Below are 15,697 nucleotides of genomic sequence, written 5' to 3' on the forward strand. Positions count from 1 at the left end.
TCCTATGCAGACCTGGGGCCTTCCCTAATGATCAGACCAAGGTAGCCTTTGTATTGACATATCTCAGCGGCTGCGCTGCCGATTGGTCAGTTCCACTGGTTACTCAAGATGACCCGATTCTCTGTGATTTTCAAAGGTTTCAAGCAAGCATGGAAAGGTTATTTGCTCGACACTCTCAGGGGCAGGCTCTGGATGACGAACTTCTGTCCCTGCGACAGGGCAATCAGGACCTCCTATCCTATATTGCAACCTTTAATAGACTAATTGTGGAAACGGGATGGCCAGAGGATAAAAGAGTCACGTCGTTTTATCAAGGCCTATGCGGAGAACTTAAAGATGTCTTGGCCCAAGTTGTAAATCTGCCCCAAGAATGCACAGAGTATATAGACTTAGTGGTCCAATTGGATCCCAGACTTCAAAACAGAAAAGCAGATCGGTCCAGGTTTGAGACCCGGGTGTTGGTCAAGACCCATGCTAATCCCAAGGGAGTTGATGTCTCTGAGCCTATGCAAATTGGAGGGGTTAAAGGACCCTTAACTCAAGAGGAACGTGAAAGGAGGCGGCAGTTAAAATGATGTCTTTATTGTGGGAATTCCAGACACTTTCTATGAGATTGCCCGGCAAAACCACCCCGAAAGGCGGTAGGAGCCGCTGATAAAAACCATGAAGACTCTGTTTCGGGAAACGACTCCGCCCGACAAGTGTAGGGGTCCGCTTGCCGAGCTTGAAAACTAACTCTCAGACCTCGCATTTCATTGTGCCAATGGTTCTCGTAGATCCAGAACAGCCTAAGCGGTTGCATGCAATAAAGGCATACATCGATAGTGGGGCTATTGGAAACTATGTGGATCGTGAATTGGTCTCTAGGATTAACCTCCCTCTCCGTCCTAAAACCAGCAAAGATGTCATCACCACAGTCGATGGAACTGAAATTGCCTCTGGACCGGTAACACATTCCACTACTGAGGTGACTTTTACTGGTCCCGACGGCCATCGGGAGGGTGTTGTGTTTGATGTAATCAAGGCTCCACAGTTTCAGGTTATTCTGGGAATCCCTTGGCTAGAGACACATAATCCTCGAATTGATTGGCGAGCTAAGAGAATAACCTTCCCGGATTGTACACAAACCTGCTACCCAGAAAACCTGAAGATTAATCTAGCATCTGTAACCTCTGCCTCCATGCAACTACCTCCGGAATACCAAGACTTTCAGGACGTCTTCCAAAAGGAACAGGCCAACACGTTACCTCCTCACAGATCGTACGATTGCCAAATCGATCTGGTGCCCGGTGCACAACCCCCTTGTAGCAGGATTTATGCCCTTACCGAACCTGAGAATCTGCATTTGAGACAATATTTGGATCAATACCTAGCTAATGGTTTTATTCGCCCGTCAAAGTCCCCGGCATCCTCGGCTTTGTTCTTCCTGCCCAAAAAAGAAGGCGACCTTAGAACTTGTATCGATTACCGCGCATTGAACCAGATAACAGTTAAAAACCGTTATCCTCTGCCTCTGATCCCTGAACTCCTTGACCAGGTGAAGGACGCTTGCATATACACCAAGTTAGATCTCCGGGGGGCTTATCATCTGGTACGAGTTAAAGAAGGCGACGAATAGAAAACTGCCTTCCTTACTAAATACGGATTATTCGAGTACCAGGTGATGTCTTTCGGATTGTGTAATGCGCCGGCTGCCTTCCAATACTTCATGAATGATGTCCTTCGGGAACTCATCGATGTTTGTGTTGTCGTATATATCGATGACATTCTGGTGTACTCCTCTTCGGAATCTGATCACAGAAAACACGTCAGGGCAGTACTTGAAAAACTGCGCCAACACAAACTATTTGCTAAATTGGAGAAATGTGTTTTCCATACCACAGAAGTTGAGTTTCTAGGTTTCATCCTGACCCCCAAAGGAGTCCGAATGGACCCAAGAAAAGTGGATGCCATCCTCAAATGGTCATCACCTAGCTCTGTAAAAGGGATTCAAAGCATGCTCGGCTTTGCCAATTTCTATCGCAGGTTTATCCCGGAATTTTCACGCGTGGTACAACCCATTACTGCACTCTCGAGGAAAAATAAACGTTTTGAATGGTCTGAAGAAGCCAAGCAGGCCTTTCAGGATTTAAAAGCTAAGTTTACCTCCGCACCTATATTGAAACACCCGCGTCCAGATCTCCCTTATGTCGTCGAGACTGACGCATCCAGCCTAGCCATGGGAGCTGTCCTGTCCCAAAGAGATCCCAAAACCAACCAACTGCATCCCGTAGCATTTTGGTCCAGAAGATTCTCGGCACCCGAGGTTAATTATGCAATCACGGACAAAGAACTTTTAGCCATTAAGTCCGCTTTTAAAGCCTGGCGGCATTATCTGCTTGGCGCTCGACATACCATCACAGTGATCACTGATCACCGGAATTTACAGTATTTGAAAACCGCCAAGGCTCAGTCATCATGGCAGCTCCGATGGGCTTTGTTTTTCGCTGAATTTGATTTCGTGATTTCCTATCGACCTGGCTGCAAGAATGGCAAAGCAGACGCCTTATCCCGAATTGGAATGGGAGAATCTGATACAAACTCAGAACCAGTACCAATAATTCCCGAACAGAGGATTCTAGGCATGACTTTGTTACAGACCCTTGAAGACATTCAAGCCAGAGTGAAACAACTCCTGGACCCTACAACCTTACAGGATTGGATACAAAAGGGATCAGACTTTACCATAGATAATGGTTTACCTTATTTCCAAGGACGCTTATTCCTGCCACATAAGGAATTACACAAACTAGTTATTTCCGGTTATCATGATGCATTAATAGAGGGACACCTCGGTATTGCCAAGACAGAGGAAAAGGTGAAACGACAATTTTGGTGGCCCTCTTGGCGAAAAGATGTTAAATCTTTTGTGATGTCCTGTGGTGTTTGCGCCCAAAATAAAAGTCAAAAGAAAAGACCAGCCGGTCTCCTTCAACCGCTAGACATACCGCCAGCACACTGGCACACCCTATCAATGGATTTTATTACGGACCTGCCTCCTTGTTCGGGGTACAATACTATTCTGGTAATTGTGGATTTGTTTTCCAAAATGGCCCACTTTATTTCTTTGAAAGGTTTACCTTCAGCTTCTGTCCTAGCCAAAGAATTCCTCGAAAATATTGTTCGGCTACATGATTTCCCTTCTATACTAATCTCTGACCGGGGAAGCCAATTCATTTCCCACTTCTGGCGCAAATGTTGTCAAATGGCGCAGATCGACGTAAGATTATCGACCAGTCTCCACCCTCAGACCGATGTCAGACCGAGAGGACAAATCAGACCCTTGAGCAATACTTACGGTGTATGTTACAGCAATCTGAAAGCAACTGGAAAGACATTCTTTGGATAGCCGAATACGCATATAATAATTCGGTACACTCTGGAACTGGCCACAGTCCTGTTTATACTTTGTTTGGGCATCACCCTCGAACCTCAACTCACCTCAGAACCTCGGAATGCCTGCAGTAGAACATCTGCATTCTACAATTACCCAAGCCTTCAAAGAGGCAACTACGCATTTACAACAAGCCAAGAGAAAATACAAGGAGAATGCTGATCTACATCGGAGTGAAGCACCTCCGTATCAGTTTGGGGATCAAGTGTGGTTAGCTACCAGACATTTACCACTCAAAGGGCCTCGAACTTTTAACCCAAAATATCTGGGACCTTATTCTATTACGGCAATAATTAGCCCAGTGGCTGTTAAACTTGATTTACCAGCTAGTATGCGAATTCACCCTGTTTTTCATGTGTCACTTCTGAAACCAGTGGTACCCGGAACCCGACTACTCAAACCTCCAGAACCTATTCTAATAGATGGGGAGCCCGAATTCGAAGTGAAGAACATTTTAGACTCAAAAATGTTTAGGTCAAAACTGTTCTACCTAATTGATTGGAAGGGGTACGGACCTCAGGAGAGGTAGTGGGAACCCAGCGACCATGTGCATGCACCTCGATTAGTCAGGAAATTTCACCGACTCTTCCCAGATAAACCAAAACCCCCGGAGGGAACAACCTTGGGAGGGGCGTGCTGTCATGATGCCCGCTCCCGGGGAGCCGGTGCAAGCCCTGCATCCCCGAAAGCGGACATCCAGTCCCCAAGGAAGGACCCAGCAACCCCATATAGGGGCCCTTTGGACAGTGTCCTGGTGCCTATGGCGCCAGGCTCATAAAAGATATCAGTCCTGGCGCCATAGGCGCCAGGCTCATTATGGAAGTGCTTGGGTGCACTTACCTGATGCAGACCATGCTCCAGGATCCTGGCCTCCTTGAGGCCTGAAAGGAACTACTTTACCTGTGGGACTAATTTACCATCCGGGCGTGGTCGGGGAAGGATACATACCCGATTGGAGGAAGGATACATACCTGGAACTTCTTCCAAGGCTATTTAAACCCCACCCGAACAGCCACACGTGCTTCGCGTTGTTCTGCATCTAGCAGCTGGACGCTCACTGTGTCTGCTCCTGCATCCTGACTTCTGCCACGCCTGCCAGCATCCTGGATCACCTGCAAAGGAAGAGAAGAAGAGAACAGAAGAATGAAAAGTCCTTACCTGCTAAATTCCGCATCCCGGAGACATCTCGCCGACAATCCTGAAAAGGAAGACATATTTAAAAGCTCATCGCGTCGATTGCTGCAGCGCCGCATTCCACTCACCTTTACAGGGCGCCTCCACGGTCAGCAGCGATCATCTGGATTCGCAGTCACGCCCCAGCGCCTAGGGAGAAAAAGACCAGAACAAAAGGTGAGAGAGAGAAGGGAATAAGGAAAGCTAATTCTCCATGTTAAGACTTACCTGTTGATTCATTCCCTCTTCATTTCGGGTCCGCGCCGCATCCTGGCATTTCCGGATCCCGGCCCCTAAGGGGAAAAAAAGACATCAGCGTTAATGAGCGAATGAAAAGACATTACCAAAAAACGCTCATTAAAGACTTACCTGATTTCTACAAGGATTTCACCTCTCATCTCGGGTCGGTGCCTGTTCCCCGGCATTCCGTACCCCGGCCCCTACGGGGAAAAAAGACACTAGCATTAGTACATTAAAGCATGGACACAAGGGGAACCTCTTATCAAAAAACTTACCTGGAAGTCAAGCAAGTTTGGTTCTCACCAATCCGAAAATCCAGTGAAGTAACTGGATACCAACGCGCCCCTGCATCAGAAGCAGGATGGAGAGCTCGTCCTTCCAGACCCTAAGGTGAGACGCTACTAGGAATCACAGAAGGGTTTCGAGGCGGGTGAGAGGGGAAAGTAGGAGGCTGATTGCATTACCCCGCAGACAGTTAATCCCCTATTGTCGCCTACAGAAGGATACTTCTGCGAGCCAGACCAACCAGATTTGGGGGCCCGGTCCAGTCCGTCTTCCGAACCCTGCGCATCACCTTAGAAGAGGTCACAGCAGCACGAACCAGGCCAGCGCCTCCGTGGGAGTCAGGTGAGCGTTACATAAATAGAAAGGTTTTCAGTTTCTCTCTGAAAATTGAGAGGCTACTTGTGCCCCCAAGACCTGGAGGTTTGGCATTCCAAAGCTTAGCTGCAAGGACTTGGAATGACTTCCCCATAAGCTCTCGACCACCTCCAACCCTGCTCAGACAAAAGAAATACAAGAGATGACTGCAAGGCACGCGAGGGGGGAGGGATATAAAAACTTAATGGAAAGCTATCTTGGGCCAATATTTGGGAGGGCTTTAAAGACTACTGTTACAAATTTGAACCGTATCCTTGCCACAACAGGCAACCACTGAGCTTTTTCAGAATTTTTCAGAAAAATCTGCATATTAAATGGAAAGCTCACTTCTGCATGAGCAGCAGTGTTCTGAATCATTTATATTTTATTTAGGACATATTTACTGGTGCCGAATAGTAGGGAGTTGACAGCGAGGACAATGCTGGCTGCATGATGTTTGAAATGTATGGCCTGTTTTGCCTTAAGATCATTAAATAATAGTTGGCTGCACCGACTAGTTTATTTGCATGGTGGGCCATGAAAAGTTGTTTGTCTAAGTAAACTGCTAGGTTTTTCACGAATGGTGGGAATTTAATATTGGCTTTGTCTAGGTGAAGTTGCTGGTCAAGTAGTTTTGATTTGGCAGATGGGTAGGTTTTGAGACAAAGCCAATTTTGGTCCATCCAGTATTCAACATTGTTCAGAACCAACTACCTGCTACTCTTAAGGACTCTGCTAGTCACCTTATTTAAAGTGACCTCCTAACCAGAGTTATTTGTGTCTCTGTTTTTGTCTCCGTTTTTGTCTATGTGAGCGCCCAGAGACCTCTTGGGTGAGAGTTGCGCTATACAAAAATGTATTTAGTTAGTAGTAAGTTAGAATGTTATTTATTTCTGCATAAGATTGATAAGTATCGAGAGGTGGCATGCAGAAGATTAACTGTGCATCATTGGTGTACTTCTGGAAAATTACATCATCCTGGAGCCAGTCATGTAGGGTTCTAGACATATATTAAAAAGGTAGCAGAGAAAGACACCCCCCTTGTGGTACTCCACAGTCTAACAGATATGTTTTAGACTAAAATTGGTTTATCCTAACATGCGCCATGCGAACGGCTAGGAAAGAACCACAGAGAGCGTGTCCAGACATATCTTATTGCTTTCGACCTAGAGCGAAATAGGGAGTGGTCCCGGATGTCGAAAGCTGCTGATAAGTCGAGCAACATGGCAGGGAGAATGAGTCTTGATCCATGATATTCAGGTGCTGGACCTTCACGTTCATAAAATATATCCACTTTCACTCTTGAAAAAAACAATCCTCGGCACCCTGTTCCACAGCAGGCTGGATAACTTCTCCAGTCTCCTCCCTCTATTCCTCTCAACAAGTCATTGAACTTTGCTTACCATACTCGCTTTACAGCTACCAAACTATCCTCACCTACCTGAATGCACCGCTTTCATGTGGGGCGGCTATCCATGCAAAATCACTGCATATTCAAATTATTCCTTGTGCTTAAAGGAATGGTGCGGTCAGAAATATCATTGTCCCTATGGTTTGGCCATGTGTTTTTAACCATACGTTGATCAATCGTACAAACAGTTCCTATGCACGTTACCGGAGATTTCATCTTTTAAACACAAGCGAAATCAGGCAGCCGGGCGTGGCCATCTTGTGATAATCTTATCAGTTGACACATCGCCCTGGGTGAACTGCCTTTGCGGCACTAAATCATATCCCCCGCCCCTGAGCCTGAAATCACCAAATCATTGATATTTTCTGCCTCTCTCCGTGACGTTACTGAGCAGCGTAGCCAAACGCGCCCAGTCGTCACCTATGCGACTTGACGCAGAACGCGGAAAACAACACACATCTCTCACAACACAACGCGTCACAATTCGGAATATGAAACTGTACTTTAAAAAGGAAACTGCAAGACTGTACATTTGGTAAAGTACATTTATTTCACATTAAATGCTTCAAGAACATTCGGCGATTGACATATTCAATCAAAATGGAACTTTTTTTCTTTGCTCTCGATCCGCAAATGTTTATCGCGAGTCAGGCGCTGTTCCTTTGAGGTACACTGGGTGTTTGTTTTGGGTAAATGAAGCACTTTGGTCGCACAGTAAATTGCAAGGCTGGTGCATCAACTTGGCACTAGACCACCGTAAAAGTGGTTATGTTGCTCCGAATCACTGGTACAGCGTAAGGGCATATCGGTCCTTGGCGATCGTCCCAAAAAAAAGAGTCAAATAAATCCAGTGATTGACATGTAGCTGCAGCTGGCAGTTGAAGAATCCATCGGTTGGGTGCTGGAATAGATGACAATCGCAGAATGGCAGGATGTACCTGTTTGCAAACCAAATAGAAATGTGTCTCAGTAGGCGATCTTCATTACAATGAATCATTTTACTTATTACAAAGGATGTGACACAATGTGAACCAAGCGAACACAACGTGGAAAGTACTCCGCTATTTGCTTCCGAGGATAGAGCATTGGAGTATGTTCAGCTCTAAAGGTTATGCGTAAACTGAGGCAACAATTCGAGGTGCACAATGTAAAGATTTATTAGCTTTGAACCAGGGGGAAACGAGTGGTGGTGTACTTGCGCTTCATTGCAATATGCCACACAGAACGAACAAGTACAATGTAACCCAGCAATAACGGTCAGCTAATGATATTTGGGCTAGTTCTGGTATAAAATCGTCTAAAGAGAAACTTACATTATATTCGGCATTTCCATTCTCTTGGCGTAATGCAGACCGTAACGCAGACTCTGTTCGTGTCAACGATTTTTCATAAACTGAAATTACATGTAACTAAGTCCAGTTTTGGAATGGACAACCTTATCATATCTTACGTTATTACACCCCTCCTTCAATTCAATCTCTTTCGGAATGGTCCCCGTCTCTCGAGGTAAAAAAACAATAGAACCTTATACTGTGTGTGCGACGCGTGGGCCTCCCCAGCTCACAAGCAAAAATTAAAAGCTGGTGACCTTCACTCACAAAGAATATACATTCTTAGTTTGCAACATCTTGTGTCAACGCATCCATGAGAACTGGAATTTTGAAGCATGGGCCCTGGAGGAAAAAATTGGGGGCTGTCACTGCTCACTGTTCGTGGCACTGCTGAGGGGTAGGGGAAACTTGCCAATGACAGAATGCACCCTACTCCAAAATTCTAGTCGAGGAAACACAAAAACGAAGTCAAAGTGTGTCTAGTAATAGCCGCACCTCTGCTTATCTCACGGCCTCCTACCCCACGGCATGTTTTCACAGTCAGTACTTCTTGCGTGCCTAGTATCTTATGTAGCCTAGGTCTCATCCCTTTTGTGTGACAAGCAGATATTCAGCTGATTGGGGAACTGTATGGCAATGCAACTGCCGAAACCCAAAGATTCTTACACACTGTTATCCATCGGGTACTAACACGATAAATGAAGGTCCCACAGTAGCGCGACGAAACTGTGAAATGTGAAAGCAGTGTTACATTGTATGTCAATCGAAACAATTGTACTATTTTTTTTTTAAAAAGGACAAAGAGGATAGATTTCAAAAGAGAAATTGCATACTTTATTTGGACACTTTATAAAAACATTTTTTGCAAAAATAAAAACAGTTGGTAATCACTTGTACCGGGATTTGAACTGTTCAACGAGTTCTGCTTTGGGTGGACATGCCACGTTGGCAATGTTTTGTGGCAATGTATGTGTGCTCTGAACAGATTTGTGTGCAATTCCATGAGTATGCACTTCTACGACATTAATAATAAGATATTTAAGAAAATCGAATTCCATTTCCTCATATACTGGTTTGACCACCCATTTTTTGCTTCTTTTCGTAAAGGCCATAGTGTAGCGAAGCATCCCTAAGTTTCCTGTAGTCCTAGATTGTTCACGGCCTACATTCTCGTTATGCACCAATATCACTAGTAATGCCGTATATTTCATCCCTCCGATGCCGAAATGCAATCTCTTTGGCCTGTACTTTAGGCACATATTGTGGACACCTCCACATCTCCTGTGTGACAGAATTCTGTGAGTCCCTTCAGATCTCTTGATAGAGTTTTATCAAACTCAATCTTCTCAAGGGCTTTGTGTGGAGGTGAAGATGGAATCAACCACTTCTTCCGTGCCCGTTACGGGAACAAAGGGCCATGTTCACATTGGTGGAAATGTTGGTTTTCTGTCCAGTGGTGAACGTTGCAACAGTGGTGCATTAGTGACCGCCATTTTTCCAGTAGAATTTCCACAGATCCATCACATGTTTTGGAGCTCCACCAAAGATGGTTGCTGAAAGACTGGGACCACTGTGAAATACTTTCCAAACCTTTTTTTTCCCTGTAGCCGAGATTTTTTTATTGATTGATTTGGCAACATGCCATACATCAAATTGATGTTTAATATTTGGAAACTGCTCTCTCATTGTCTTGGCTTTTGAAAACGTGTCTGTCCGTGGCTATGAGGTCGATTTGCATTCCCCTCGATTGTAGATCTTCCAGTGATTTTATAAAACCAAGTTTCTCCATGGCAACGGAGGACGTAAATTCGCACACCTGCACGACCACCGAACTCACAATTTTCTTACTTTCCATGTCCTGAAAGTGGTATATGCAGTACACAGCAGAAAATCCGGGGCTGTCACAACTGTCCATCGCCGGCTAGCCTGAACCGTTTGTCGGAGAATGTACTTTGAAGAGACAATTGTTCAATTTTCCAAGCTTCACTAATGGCAGGGAATAGATAATCACGTTGCTATTTGTAGTATTGCGTTTTAGAAATGAAACAGAGTCCCACAAACGGACAGAAACGTGATAGCTTCCTGAAACTCTAGCCACTGAAAAGTAAAGCTGCTGCACAAAGTAGATTGCCAGCTGGCAGTTTCCCCAGCATCGGTTGAGCGGACCATGAACAAGTTTTATGTAGCATTTCACAGGTGGCATGTATTTTGAGATTACTGCCTTGTGTTAGATGAGTCACATTCACCAATGGCTTCCCACATACTTCCCCTCTAACTGAATGCACACATTTCAGCATCTTTATAATCTCCATCAAGCTGCTGTCGAATACTATGTATTTGGCCTACTTTGTTAGACTGTCATCCTGCATTAATGTTGTTTCGGACTGAACGGTTGTGGACATATCAGCCAGATCTTTGTCTTGTTCGTCTGTCAATTGTGTTGATGCTTCAGTCTGTCATTTCAACATCTGTTACTTGACCGTGAATAGGAGAAAACATCAATGTCGACTGCTTTTTGGGTGGCATTTTTTTGGCGGGTGTCGATTGTGTCAAGTGCTCTGCGACTAATGTAAAAGTATCTTCTATACATTCAGTTTCATTTTCATCTGGTGGAGCATTCGCATTGTAGCAATGGTCCAAAAACACTTTGCTGGATTCGCCGGTCACATTAAAGGCATGGTCTAGTAAAAAATGTTATTTAAAAAATAGATAGGCAACATAAAAAAAAAAAAATACTAGCATTCTCTTTTTTAAAACTTCCTATGTAAAATTTTGAGCTATTCAAGCTCAAAATTCGCAAAAGCAAGCACATGGGCGCATATTTTTTTTATGTTGCCTATCTATTTTTTAAATAACATTTTTTACTAGACCATGCCTTTAAATTCATTTTCTGGCTATTGGACAAAGGCATCTCGAGTCTGAACACGCCGCGCCTCAATTAATAGTTCCTCCATGGTGAAAACAGTTTGGCAAGCAGCATCTCTCATTTGTGTCGCTGTCTATGTCTGCATAGTCCGTACTCTATCGGGCAACTACAGGTCAGATAGGAAAAAGGATGTTCAATGTAAATCCAACATACAATATCGTACAATTTACATTAAAAAAAAAGCATATAATGAAGGCCTCAGCAAAAACAATTGCTAAAAATATAAACGTTTTATAAATAACCTTATTTTTCTTTTTCGTTGAAACCTTCTTTACTCTAACATCACCAACAGCAAGCTGGTGCACCGACTCGGATCCACGTGCCTCCCATTCAATATACGGATCTTGTATACATCCCTAGAAAAGAGTATCCATTTAAAATAAGTCATTTGTATCACAAATAAAATTAGACCGACTTTCTTTCATTAGAGGGCACTGTCAGTACGCATACCTCTGGCTCCGGATCGACTACAAGGGATGATGTAATTGTAGAGGAAGCTCCAGCAACTCCCTGAAACACAGTACTTGCATTAGTATGGATGAAAATATTGGAAACTGAACACACTTTGGGACGGCGACAAAGGTACATATAAATATTAAACAACGAATGAAACGTTGTGTAAAAGAATTACATGATATGTAAATATGATTGGATTATCTCATTTAATGGAACTGTCAGTACGCATACCTCTGGCTCTGGAACAACTACAAAGGATAATGTAATTATATTGGACGCTTCAGCATCTCCCTGAAACACAGTACTTGCATTAGTATGGATGAAAATATTGTAAATTGAACACACATTGGGACGACAACAAAGGTACATATCAATAGCAAACGACGAATGAAACATTGTGTAAACAAATGACACGATATGTAAATATGATCAGATTATCTCATTCGATGGAACTGTCAGTAGCCATACATCTGGATCAACTACAAGGGCTGATGTAATTGTAGTGGGCGCTTCAGCATCTCCCTGAAACACACTACTTGCATTAGTAAGGATGAAAAAATTGGAAATTGAACACACATTGGGACGCGGACAAAGGTACATATCAATAGCAAACCACGAATGAAACATTGTGTAAACGAATGACACGGTACTTAAATATGATCAGATTATCTCAAAATCCATGCATAAAACAATTCCGGAACTGAATAGCTAAGTAAGACTACCTGATACGCACTCAAAGTGGTTGTTGACTCCAGGCAAGACATGGATGCTGAATCTTGTTCCTTCATATTCAGTGCTGTCACGCCTCAGCGAAATTGGAAACTGCCTTGGCGATTGTCTGAGCGCTATCCGGCACGTAAACACCTTGAAACTACAACTCCCACAACTCTTGCTATTATAGCCACGTGACGTACACGCATGACGTTGCTGTGTTTTCATTTGTTGGGAACTTCATTTAACTCCCATCTATCCGGAGATCGAGTGCTCCTAAACTGCTGTTAGTTACGAGCTCTGTTCCCGGACTCCCGTTTGAATACTTGACTACCCGGCGCTTGAATCAAGTTATTGTCTTTGCCTCGTCCTTGTCTGCCTCCCGACGCCTGCCTCCCTCGATTGCTCCCCTTGGATTATATGAACCCGGCTTACCCATTATTGACCTCCCACTTCTAAATCCTTAAGTTTTTGGTGACCCGATAACCCGAACATTTCCGGAAGGGAATAACCCGAACATTTTCGTAAGGGAAATAGCGTGAGATGAACGCTCGTTTCCGTGATCATTTTCATTTCTTTCCTTGTCCACTCCTGTTGCTTTGAACCTTTTTGGGACGCTCTGCTGTTTACACTTTGGATTGCTTTGAACCTTTTTGGGACGCTCTGCTGTTTACACTTTGGATTGCTTTGAACCTAATTGGGACGCTCTGCTGCACTGACACTGGATTACTTTGAACATTAATTTGAACACTCTGCTGCCTTCACCGTGGTGTTCCTAGGATACTGGCACGCCTTCTCTTCACCCTTCCTCCTCCTTGTTTTCTGCACTTCGATACTAGTAGGTTACTGGTATATCGTTCCTACGGAGCAGGTAAGAGTGGGTAATTGTGGGCGGTGTCGGCTGTTTATTCTCCGGCACTACTTGGCTGTATTTCCTGAACAACTGTTTTGTTCTTTGTCCCTCTAGCTCTGACGATTCTGCTCCGGCCTTTTCACTCAAGCCCTCGACCTGCCAGGTGTATTGATCCCTGTAGGCTGAGCTCTTGGGAGGGAAGTCTTTGGCACATCACCATAAAGACCCCAGATTCCTTGAGTGAAAGGAACTTCCCTAGAAGAGTTGGGAAGGATTATCTGCAACGACCAGAAAACAACCTCCGAGTTGTGACAAGTGCATAGTCATGGATTTGTAAAGGGAAAATATTATTTGATTTAGAAATGCTAATCTTAAAAATTGGCATGTAAGTAGACAGATTACGAAAACATTATGCTTATTTCAAAGGACACTATAGCATAGTTATCAGTGACATTTACACCTAAAATACCAATCAATCAATTTGGTTACCTGCACACTACCGCAAGGCCTAAAGCTAAATTCGGAAGCGTGACTCACCTGTGGTGGCATGTGAACGAATAAAGTCGGAATAGCGTTTGGGAGTAATTTACGAGTCTTTCGCAGGCGATTCTTCTTTGTGCACAAGAATGTGTCGTACATATTCGGGGTAAAGTGCAGGCTGCAGATGCGGTATCGATAACTCCTCTTGTCCTCCAAGACTTTTTATTTTTTTACTCGACTTTCAAGCTCTGCCGGTGCATATCCGCAATATCTGACCCATTCTCTAATTCGATCTACAGTCTTAGGGAATACATGCATTGTAGTGCCTTCAGATTTGTCATGGGTCTTCGAAGGGCAACCAAAAATCGAACATGCAGGCATGGGTGTAAATTCTGCAAAAAAAAAGGTCAACATTATTTGAAATTTACTTTGCATAAAAATGTGAGAAAGAAGGAATTAGACCATACATTCTTCAATGCAAGCTTTGTTTTGGTCACCACAGCAAAACCAGTGCAGCGTGGGCGTCTGTATTATTTGTTATCTTTCATAAACAATTCATTGATGTGATGAAAATCAGAACATGTACTATCGTGCATGAAAAGGAAACATGCTTATATTATAGACACGGTATGCGAAGGATGCAATTCGATGCCAATTGACACTGATGAAAATTGATATATCGCTAACATAACAAATGAAAGTCAAGTCAATAGCAATGAGACGAATGAACATAGCACTACTGCGTACGTTAGTTCGAAATAGATAGAAATTTACAGATGAAAGAGATATGATTAGGATACATGCCCTTACCTTGACCAACAAACAGTTAGATTCAGCAAGCAGAGTAGTTAGTGGCAGGAGAAAAGGGAGATGTGCACAGGTAGCACACCGACGAGTTGACTCGCAGCGGTCACAGGAGTTCACAGATAGCACGATGAAGAGCAGATTAGCATCGGTCACCGGGGTTCTCGGGTAGCACGTTCACGAGTTGACTTGTAGTACTCAAAGATGTTCTCATGATAAATATCAAGTGGTTTATAAAGAATTTTAAAAAAGGGGGTTGTATGTGAATGAATGACGTGTAAATGTCATGGTATTACTTGGATTCCGGGGGCGCAGCCTGCTTCAAGGGGAGCCTGCCTGGAGACACAGGGTCTGGGGAGGGCATGTCAACAAACGACCCCTGCGCGAAAAATAGCTTTGAAGTGAACATGGTGTTTGGCACCTTGGCCGTTCGCCCCTGGCAGGACCCCTTGGCAGCGCACGTCCACTAGTGCCAACTGCCTTTGATAGTGGAGGGGAGGGGATGGGCCTGGGGTATGCAGACAAGGCACCGGAACACTGCTGAATGGAGACACTTGATTCACTGAAAAACTGAAACCACCATTGATAAAAAATATGTTGTGTTTTATTTTGTTTCTTATTTTGATGGCACACAACTACTACACATTGTAAAGGTCTGGTTGCAGCACAGTGCGGGAAAATCCCCTGTACTGACCGCTGTCACTGGGGAAAGTTTCTCTAATGGCACCAACAACACAGGCTGGTATTACTCGTCGAACGCAGTGCCCAAGCCTCCCATGAAGCCATCATGTAAAAGAACGATAGGCCACCAGCCTGTACCACCTGTGAAAGAGAAAGATAGAAACTGTTTTTAAATACCAAGATAAGTGCATTAAACCTTAGTTGTCAATGACAATTCATGTATCCGATGGCATTTTTGCCAGGACAAATGCTACCTAGACACTGCACAATATTGAACGACTTTTATACGACTATTACTAGAGAATTGCAAGACTAAATTGATATTGAAGTTACGAGAATATAGGAAACAACAGTGAAATAATAGTGGCATAACTGACATCACAACCAGAGTATATTTACTAGTTACTTGGATTACGAGGGCAAACTGTTGTGCGAAGTTCGTGCATAAGCACCATCAAAATCCTCAACACGGACCGTGCGAGGCAGGCTGCCCTGAAGTCTGGCAGCTTGGTAACGCATTGCGGCCAAGGCTCGCCTTGCGATATGTAGGACAAGCATC

Source organism: Ambystoma mexicanum, chromosome 12 (genome assembly GCF_040938575.1).
Source record: "Ambystoma mexicanum isolate Mex_15411 chromosome 12, UKY_AmexF1_1, whole genome shotgun sequence".
NCBI classification, from domain to species: Eukaryota; Metazoa; Chordata; class Amphibia; order Caudata; family Ambystomatidae; genus Ambystoma; species Ambystoma mexicanum.